The sequence below is a fragment of the Loxodonta africana genome, chromosome 3, assembly GCF_030014295.1.
Source record: "Loxodonta africana isolate mLoxAfr1 chromosome 3, mLoxAfr1.hap2, whole genome shotgun sequence".
NCBI classification, from domain to species: Eukaryota; Metazoa; Chordata; class Mammalia; order Proboscidea; family Elephantidae; genus Loxodonta; species Loxodonta africana.
This window is the reverse complement of record NC_087344.1, coordinates 58,849,714-58,860,570: the sequence shown is the minus strand read 5'-3', so window position 1 is coordinate 58,860,570 and position 10,857 is coordinate 58,849,714. Positions and strand designations below refer to the sequence as shown.

General features: G+C 46.1%; 1 pseudogene; it reads left to right on the top strand.

The window, feature by feature from the left end:
• The first annotated feature begins 305 nt into the window (after positions 1-305).
• Positions 306-5,914, top strand: LOC135230538 (large ribosomal subunit protein eL32-like; annotated as a pseudogene).
• The last annotated feature ends 4,943 nt before the right edge of the window (positions 5,915-10,857 follow it).

Sequence of the window (10,857 nt, the reverse complement as noted above, 5' to 3'; positions counted from 1 at the left end):
TTAAGGAAGCGCCAAATCGATTTCCGAAGTGGTTGTACCATTTTACATTCCCACCAGCAGTGTAGAAGTGTTCTAATCTCTCCACAGCCTTTCCAACATTTATTATTTTGTGTTTTTTTGAATTAATGCCTTATTCCTTTTTTTAAAAAGAATAAGTAGTTAGGCAAGTGTAGATGCTCAACTAGTGTATGTCAAGCATATGTTTGTTCCACCTCATAGATGGAGCCCAGGGAGAGGAGTGGCACGGAGAATACAGTGGAATTCATCTTAGTGTGGAGTTAGGTTTTAAAGTTGGCCCGTAAACAAAATACCCCATTCTCTTCCTTGGTGTTGCCTATGGAGGTGGCAGCCTTCACCTAGCCGGCATCACGGAGGGCTTCAGATCCCTCGTGGAGCCCAGGATCATCAAAAAGAGGACCAAGAAGTTCATCTGGCACCAGTCAGACTGATATGTTAAAATTAAGCCCAGAGGCATTGATAACAGGGTGCAGAGAAGATTCAAGGGCCAAATTTTGATGTTCAGCATTGGTTATAGAAGCAACAAGAAAATGAAGCACATGCTGCCTGGTGGCGTCCTAAAGTTCCTGGTCCTTAGTGTCACATGCTGCTGAAGTGCATCAAGTCTTACTGTGCTGAGATTGCTCACAAAGTTTCCCCCAAGAGCCACAAAGCTATCAGGGAAACGGCAGCCCCACTGGCCACCAAAGTCACCAAACCCAATGCCAGACTGCACAGCAAACAGAGTAGACAGCTCATTTATCTGTTTTATTTGTGTTAAATAAAACCATAATTTTGAAAAAAAAAAAAAAATACCCCATAAACTTAAAAGTTTGCAAGTGGCCATACAACATAAAACCATCGGTCTTGGTTTGCATGGAGCAGCAGACGAAGAAGGAGACCCAGGAATCAGAGAAGAAACTGGACTGCAGGTCTAACTGCCTCCATGAACTACTGCCTCCTTAGTCAAGAGACCAGAAGAACCGGATGGTGCCCAGCTATCATTACTGAACATTTTGATCAAGGAATCAGTAGCTGAATCCCGATTAAAAGGGGGAAAATGTGAAACAAAATTTAAAATTCTTACAGAATCCAGACTTGTTGGATCTACTGAGAATGAAGGAACCTTCGCTTTCACTCTGAGAAAAATCTTTAAACCATAAACCGAAGTTATCCCCTGAAGTCATCTTTAAACTGAACAACTGCTTAGCTAAACTAGTAACGAATGTCTGCCATGAGAACTGCACTGTCTTAAAGAATTACCTATATGACATCAAATTGTCAATAGTAACTCTAAAGCATAGACGAGAATTGTAGGGAACACTGAGTTTAAGTCAATGACGGTGAAACAATACAGGTAGAGATAGTGAGAATGGTGACACAACGTGAAGAATATAACCAGTGTTATTGAATTGTACATGTAGAAATTGATGAATGGGTGTGTGCTCCGCTGTGCATATTTTCACCAAAATTAAAATAAAAAATACCCCATAAAATATCTGTTGAATGAGCAAATGCTTAAAAATCCATTAGGAAGACGTCACAGTGGATACCAACACATAGCCTCTCAGTTATTCAAACATTTTCATTCATTTAGTCATTTTCTGAGCACCTACTAAGAGCCAGGTGCTGTTCTGGGTGATACAGCAGAGAATAAAACAAAGTCTCTGCCTCATGGAGCTGGTAGGAGAGACATATGATAAACACATGAATAAGCAAATACATGCTATGTCTGGTGGTGATGGGCACTAGGAAGACAAGTAAAGCAGGAGAGGGGGCTAGAGATGGGCAGGTGTGAGGGAGGATGGGGTGTTATCTTATATAGGCAGGCCAGGGGAAAAAACCTCTTTAAGGAGGAGCAAAAGTGAGTCCTGTGGATGGATAAGTGGGGAAGAGCAGTCTACTCCAGGCAGAAAAAACAGCAAGTGCAAAGGCCCTCAGGTGTCCTCGTGCTTGGCTATTTGAACAGCCAATGTGGCTAAAGGGAGAGAAGAAAGAGCAGTAGGAGATGAGGTGATGAAGAGGCAGCGCACAGCTCATGTAGGGCCTTGTAGGCCAGGGAAACATTTTAAGATTTTCTCCCAGCAAGACGGGAATCATTGCAGGGTTTGAATAGAGAAACGACATGATCTAACTCATATTTTTAGAAGAGCTCTTTGGCTACTACGTGAAGAATAGAACGTGGAGGAAGGAGCAGGGGCGGAAGTAGGGAGCCCCTTGGGAGCCCCATTTTTTACACGAATCCAAGTAAGAGATGATGGTGCCTCAGGCACGGAGAGTAGAAGGTAGAGCTGGTGGGATTTGTGATGAGGGAATAGGAGAGGGAAGTCAAGGATGACCCAGGCTGTGGCCTGAGCAACGGGAAGGATGGAGTTGCCATTCGCTGAGATGGGAAGACTTAGGGAGCATCAGGTTTGGGGGTAAAAAATTAAGAGTTCAGTTGTAGATACATGAAGTTTTGGTTTCCTATTGGATGTCTGAGCAGAGATGTTTAGGACGTAGCTGAATGTGTGAGTCTGGAGTTGAGAGGTGAGGTCTGGGCTGGCCCGACAAAGCTGGCTGTCAGCAGGATATTGTTAGCTGCCACGCAGTTGGCTCCACCTCATGATGACCTTGTGTGTAACAGATGACCTTGTGTGTAACAGAACAAAACGTTAGCATCTTCATAATCATCGGTGTGTTTGAGTTCATTGCTGGCGGCTGGTGTGTCAATCCATTTCACTGAGGGTTTCCCTCACCTTTGCCGGCCCTCTACTTTACCAAATATGATATCCTTTTCTAGCGATTGGTCTTTCCTGATGACGTGTCCAAAGTAAGTGAGCCAAAATCTTGCCATCCTTGCTTCTAAGGAACATTCTGGTTGTATTTCTTCTAAGACTGATTTGTTTGTTCTTTTGGCAGTCCACAGTATATTCAATATTCTTCACCAGCACCAGAGTTTGAATGCATCAGTTCTTTCATCATCCTTTTTTACTATCCAAATTTTGGCATGCTTATAAGGCAATCGAAGAGACTGTGCCTTGGGTCAGGTGCACCTTAGTCATCAAAGTGACATATTTGCTTTTTAAAAAACTTTAAAGATATCTTTTGCCATAAATTTGCCCAATACAATACATTGTTTGATTTCTGCACTGCTGCTTCCATGGGCATTGAATTATCCAATTAAAAAAACCTATGTAAAACAACAAGATCACACTTGAATGTGACAAAAACAAAAATTCTCACAACTGGACCCATAAAAAACATTTTGATAAATGGAGAAAAAAATTGAAGTTGCCATGGAGGCAGCAGTCAAGAAATCATCAGTACGTAAACCAAAAAAATCAAACCCATTGCCATTGAGTTGATTCCAACTCATAGTGACCGTTAGGACTGAGTAGAACTGCCCCATAGGGTTTCCAAGGAAAGCCTGGTGGATTCGAACTGCTGACCTTTTGGTTAGCAGCCAAACTTTTAACCACTATGCCACCAGGGTTTCTGATCATTACATAGAATGTATTTAAAGCCTGGAGACCAGATGAGAACACCCGGGAAGTGAGCATAGACAGAAGAGCAGGGGACCAAGTGCTGACTTCCAGGGTGCTCCAGCATGGGAAAGCTGGGAAGACAAGGAAAAACCAGCAAAGAACACTGAAAAGGGATCCTGGGAGGTGGAAGGAGAACCAATAGAGTGGAGTCCAGGAAGAGACGTGATCACCTTGTCAGATGCTGACAAGAGGCCAAGGAAGATGAGGACTGAGAATTGACCATTGGGTTTCCCAGCGTGAGGTCATCGATGACTTTGACAAGAGCAGTTTCAGTGGAGTGGCATGGGCAAAAGTCCAACTAGAGTGAGTAGAAGAAAGGGAAAAGAGGAATTAAGACAGCTCTTCTAGAAAACTCTGAGAAGTTGGGCTGTAAAGGGAAGCAAAGAAAAGTGGCTGCAGCCAGCGCGTGCGCGCGCGCGCGTGTGTGTGTGTCTAAATTGGGGGAAGTCACCACATGCTTATGCATTAATAGGAGTCCTTGAATGGAACAAATTGTTAAATGCTTGGTTAGTAACCAAAAGGTTAGAAGAATCTACCCAGAGGCACCTTGGAAGAAGGGCCTGGTGATCTATTTTCGAAAGGTCACAGCCATTGAAAACCCTGTGGAGCTCTGACACACAGAGTGTTGCCATGAGTTGGAATTGACTGGATGGCAACTGGTTTGGTTTTTGTGTGTGTGTGCTGATGAGAAGAAGCCAGTAGAGAAAGAGGATGTTCCAGGAGAGACGGGATGGCTGGGTGATGCCATGGAGTGGGCAAGGGAGGATGGAATGTGGTGCCCCAGTGAAGGATGTGGCCTTGGAAGCTCACGCAGGGCATCCACGGAGGAGAGGCAGAGAAAGGGCACAGATGATGACAGGTAATCATAGGTGAAGGTGGAAGTCTGGGGAAGTTTCCTTCTGTCTTCTCGGTGAAATAGGAAGTGAGTTCATCTGTTAGTGGATAGTGAGTGCAGCAGACTTTTTCTATACGGTTGTTCCAGATTGCTGTGGCTTCTGCTGACCACCAAATGAAACGGCTGGCTTGTATCTAGGGCCACACAGTATTAAAGACTTTTGAACACTAAATTCACATTCAGCGTGGCCAGAGCCCTCACTCTGCGGGAGGAGTGTGGGAAAGGGGACCAACTAGGGGAACATTGGAAACCCTGGTGGCGTAGTGGTAAAGTGCTACGGCTGCCAACCAAAAGGTCAGCAGTTTGAATCCGCCAGACGCTCCTTGGAAACTCTATCAGGCAGTTCTACTCTGTCCTATAAGGTCGCTATGAGTCAGAATCAACTTGATGGTAATTGGTTTTTTTTCTTTTTTAGGGGGCAATCAGGACACCTGGTGGTGCAGTGGTTAAGAGTTCAGCTGCTAACCAAAAGGTCAGCAGTTTGAACCTACTAGCTCCTCCTTGGCAACCCTATGGTGCAGTTCTACCCTGTCATACGGGATTGCTATGAGTTGGAATCAATTCTATGACAATTGGTTATTCTTTTTTTTTGGTTTTGGGGGCAAAGTGCTCACAGTATCTCCATAGAGGATTCCTTCTTATCTCTTGCTCTCTTCTCCCTCCCTCTACTTGTTATTTAAATCTGTGTAAGATAAATGCATGGCGATATGGATTCTACCTTAAAATGCCATAGCTGGATCTCAGGCCTTCTGACTCCAGGCAGGTTTGCTCTCAACCATGCTACCCTCCCTCTCATCACAGGTTGTTGTTAGGTGCCATCAAGTCAATCCCAACTCATAGCAACCGCATGTGACAGAGCAGAACGGCTCCATAGGCTTTTCTGGGCTCTAACCTTTAGGGTTTTTTTTAACCTTTATGGAAGCAGATCTCCAAGTCTTCCTTCCCGCGGAGCCTCTGGGTGGGTTCAAGCCACCAGCCTTTTGGTTAGCAGCTGAGTGCTTAGCCGTTGCACCACCAGGGCTCCTTTTCTCATCACACATCAGTGAGAAACAACATTGCAGAGAAGATAGTGAACCAGACTGAAAGGGGGGACCAAAATCAAACCAAACCCGTGGCTGTTGAGTTGATTCCAACTCACAGTGACCCTACAGGACAGAGTAGAACTGTCGCATGAGTTTCCAAGGCTGTCATCTCTATGGAAGAAGACTGCCACATCTTTCTCCTGAGAGGCAGTTGGTGGGTTTGAATCACCGACTTTTTGGTTAGCTGCCGAGCACTTAACCACTGTGCCACCAGGGCTCTGAAAGGAGGAAGAGAGGGCTTAAATTAGAGAATTCTAGAACATCAGAGGGAAACCCTGGTGGCGTAGTGGTTAAGTGCTACGGCTGCTAACCAAAAGGTTGGCAGTTCGAATCCGCCAGGCGTTCCTTGGAAACTCTATGGGGCAGTTCTACTCTGTCCTACAGGGTCGCTATGAGTCAGAATTGACTCGACGGCACTGGGTTTTTTTTTTTTTTTTAGGACATCAGAGTTGGCTGGGTCCCCATAGATCACCTAATCCAACACCCTTATTTTACAGATGTGCAAACTGAAGCCAGAGAGGTTCAGTGATTCGCCCAAGATCACACAGCAGAATCCTTCTCATGGTCATCTTCACTGTTGTCAGTACTCTCGTGTTCAAGTCACCTAGCCTGTGTCGATCACTCCCTGCTGCCACACTGCATCTCATTGCATCTCCACAGCCTCTTGAATGTGGCCACTCTCATTATTTTCACCCTACATGTAAGAAAACGTCACAGCGCAGGTAAGGTCCAGCTTGGGAGACACCCTCTGTAAAACTCTTGAGTGGAGATCTCACACGGGGCCTCTCAACCTCAGATACAAAGCAGAAGGGGGCTCCCCTCGAAACCTGAAAGCAGTAAAGTTACGACCAATAAAGGGAAGTCCTGCTTTGCACAGAGGGGGGACTGGCTAAAAATACTAGTGACTTCAAGAAGTATTTAGATGAATTCATAGATAGTTGATCTTCACACAGCAGTTGAAGTAATCTTTTAAAAGCATAAATCAAACCACTGCACTGCCCTTAACTCTTCACCAAATAAAATCTAGACCCTTTGCCCTGGTGGCTTCCCCGCCCCTTCTCCGGTCCTTGGCTCCAGCCGCACTGCTCATCTTGCAGGCCCTCTCCCCCTCAGGGCCTTTGCACATGCCCTTCCCTCTGCCTGAGCCACTCTTCCCCCTGCTCCTTGCCTGGCTGGCTCTTTCTTTCTCATCCTCTAATCTTCAGCCTAAATGTTACCTCCTCCAGGGGGGTCTCTCTGCATGACCACCCAGCTGAATTGGTACCTGATCACTCTCTGTCTCGTCACCTTGTGGTTTGCTTCCTTGTCCTATCACAAATGACATTATTTTATTTATTTCTTTACTTCTTTTATGTCTATCTCCTGTTAGACAGTGAGCTATGAGGGCAAGGCCCTTATCTGTCTTGTTTATGCCTGTGTCCCCAGAGCCAGTTGGCACAGTGCTAGAATATGGTAGTTACTTATTCAGCACTATGTGCTGGTCACTGTCCTATTCTCTTTTATGTGAATTAACTCACTCAGCCCTAACACATCAACCAACCCTATGAGAGATGTACTATCATCAACCTTATTTTATAGATAAGGAAACTAAGACACAGATTGGTTACCCAAGGTCACGTGGCTAGTGAATGGCAGAGATAGGATTAAAACCCAAGCAGGGGGGGCTCCAGAGTCCACACTCCTATCCACAACTCTCTACTCCCTCTCAAGTATTTACTGAGAAGGTCCTATATAGACATCTGAGGAATGAATGAATGAATCGGTGAATAAATGAATCTGTAATGAGAGGCAAAGGGGCTGGTACAAAAGGCTCTGAAATCATGCAGATTCTAACTCTATTTAAAAAAAAAAAAAGACAGAACTTTCCTGAGAAAAGCCTCAAATATATAAGAAAAAGCTAAGCAACTTGATAGAAAAATGGCAAAAGGCTTAACAGGCAATTCACAGAAAAAGAAAACATAGTGTGAAAGGGAAGTGCAAATGCAGATGGGCATACCGAAAACAATGAAGAAGTCTGACAACATCAAGTGAGGGTGTGGAGCAACTGGAACTCTCACCACTGTAGTGGAAAAGGGGGACAGTGTAAATTGGTACAAGTGCTCTGGAAGAGAATTTGTAGCCTAAGCTGAACACATACTGAGGACCCACAATTACAATCTTAGGTATGTAACTTAGAGAAATTCCTACCCATATGTACCGAGAGACCTGTCTAGGGCTGATCATGGCAGCCCTACTGGTGATAGCAAAAAACGAGAAACAACCTATACATCCATTGGATGGAGAATGGATAAAGTAATTGAGGTCTATTTAAACAATGGAATACTACACAGCAGAGAATGAATGCATGACAATTTAAATGCAAAATCATAGATATATTTTAGAAATATAATGCTGCATAAAAAATCAAGTCAAAGAAAAGTGTATATGTATGATATTATTTATATAAAGGTAAAAATGAAACAATGCATTCTATAGGATCCATCCTTATCTGTCGAAACAATTTTTTTTCAAAGCAAGGGAATGGTGATCACAAAATTCAGCATAGTGTTTACCTCTAGAGAGAGCAGTGGACAGGATTGGAGAGGCACACACAGATGACTTCAATGATGCTGGTGAAGTTACAGTTCCTAAACTGGGGGGTGAGTTCACAGGTGTTTGTTTTCTTATTACACTTCATAAATGAGATATTCATCACACATTTTTGTATTCATTAAATTTTACATAACAAAAAAATTTTTTAACTGCTCTAGTTCAGCAGATTGATATAAGAAATGGGAGTGTGGATGGATTTATTAATTCAATCAACAAACATCTACCATATGCCAGACCTCCTCTTAGACACTAAGGGAAGATACAAAAAAGTACATAATCCAACTAGAGGAAGTGGCTCAAAACCAGAGCAGTTAAGAGCCCCTGCTTTGGAGCCAGAGAGATCTGAGCACAAATCCCAATTCTGCTACCTACACTAGCTGTGTGACCTTGGGCAAGTTACCTAACCTCCCTCTTCCTTAACTTCCTCAGCTATAAGGTAGAAATAATAATCATGGGGATGCTATGAGCCTGAGATAAAGCTATAAAGAACTGGGTCACCATAATGCTGAGCGTTTAGTTAGCGCTCAGTAAATATCGCTGTTTGTGCAAAGTGCTGAGGGGGTGGGATGGAGAGGAAGACGTCACTCTGCCCGGGTGAGCTTTGAATGGGAGGAGAAGGAGTCTGGATTTAACCCTGAAGGCACCGAGGAACTGCTGAAGGATTGAAGCAAGGCAGTGACAGAATCTGTGTCTTAGAAAGATCATCCTGACTACAGTGAGGGTGAGACTGGAGGCAAGAAAGCCATTTAGGAGGCTGTTAAAATAACCCAGGTGGCCGATGATGGGCCTGAACTAGAGTGCATGGGGACAAGAGGACTGGAAAGGAGACAGATTTGAGAGCAACTGACCAGTCTTGAAGGATGTATATGGGGGCGAGGGAGCCAAAATCACCTGGGACAATATCCTGCTGTGATGCCCCGAGACAGGGAACCCAGCAGGAAAAGCAGGTTGGCAGAAGAGGGAGCCAGATGATGAGCTCAGGGTTGGTCAAGTTGAGAAGAGGTGTTTGGAGGTCACCAAGTGGAGAGGTCCCCAAGGGGTGGCTGCATTTACACATCAGAGCTCAGGGCAGAGCTCAACTGGGAGATGGCAACCAGAGTGAGTGAGGTTGTTGGGGAGGGCATGGAGGGTGCCCAGGGAGCGTGTGCAGGAGGCTAAGGCTGACCTCTGAGGTGCCCATAATCCTAGAGGAGGAGAGGATGAGCTGGCGAGACCTTGAAGGAGCTACCAGGAAAGTAGGAGGAAAACAGGAATGTGAGGCCTCCCTGAAGCTGAGGGAAGAGTCTGGAGGAGGAGGGTATGGCCTGCCCTGGAGTTGGATGTCACAGAGAAGCCATTGAGGTAAGGGCTGAGACGAGGCCACCAGATCTGGCCATGGGGGTCATCAATGCCCTGGGCAGGAATATTTCCATGCTGTGGTGGGTACTGAATGTAGCTGGTTTGGAAGGGGGTAGGTGGAGAATGGGAGGATGGAATCAGTGTAGACAACTCTTTGAAGAAGCTCAGGGGTGAAAGGCCTTTCTCAACATACCCAGAGTGAATTATCACCCCTTCCATGTCCCTCACCGCTCCTGCCCACCCTACCCCTTCCATCTGCTCACCATACTACTCAGTGTTTATTCCTGGCTGGTTTGTAAACTCCAGGAGCAACAACCAGCAATCATGCTAAGTGCATTATCTCATTCGAACCTTCTTTCAGTCCCAAGAAGTCTGTGTTTTTTCATCCCCATTTTCCAGATGAATAAACTGAGGGCCTGAGACCGTCAGGGATTTGCTCAAGACTGGGGATTCCATCCCTAACTTCTGGGTTGCAGTCATCTGAATCCCTGGTTCTCAATCTGCAGCCTGCAATGGAATCACCTGGGATGCAGACTCTTGGACCTCTAAACTCCAGAGACTCTGACTCAGCAGGTGTGAAACAGTGTCCCTGGATCTGAATTGTTAACAAGCACCCAGATGATCCTCCTGCAGGTGATGGGGTGGGGACCCCATCAATGAAACATCCACCCAACAGTGTGCTGCATGTATGGTGGAATTGCAGGCAGTGGTGTGGTGCTGGACCCCGAGGCTACTGGTTTCTGGCGATCAGTTAGGGCTCTGGCTGCAGCTGGGAGCGGGCTGGGGCTGGGGGAGGCGGAGGGTGGTAATAAAGAAACAACAGGAAGCTTGGCTTTTATTAGCCCTGAGTACTCGCAGCTGCAGGTGAGTAATCTGATTTCTGCGGCGTACTGTTTTCTCCGCTGCCTGGCGGTTCCTCGACACCCACTCACCTGCCACCAGCCACGGGAGAGAGGGCAGGCGGGAGGGAGGGAGGATGGGCGTGGGGCCCCACCCGCCTGGGTCCGTCGCCCACGCCCACGCTGGCACACCCGCAGCCGCTGCCGCGCACCTGCTGCACTGCAGCAGGGAAGCTGGGCTAGGCGCTGGGGCTGAGGGTTGACGTGGATGCCCACTCGAGGCCCTAGGCAGCCACTTCTCCACCCCCTTCCACCGAGCTGCACTCCCACGGATCGGAAGGCCTGGTGCTATCTCCCAGCTTGGCGATTCACTTCTGAGCCTCAGTTGCTGCCTCTGAAAAATGGGGAGAATGTCCACCAATGTGTCATGCCAGGGAGATGAGCAAAGGGTTGCAAAAGTTATAAAGTGTAAACTTCCATGCCAATAGATAGAGGAGAGGCAAGTCTCCTAACTGCTCAGTGCCTCAGTTTCTTCATTTGTAAAATGGGAATGATAAACCCTCCCTTTTAGTAATCAGTTAAGGGCA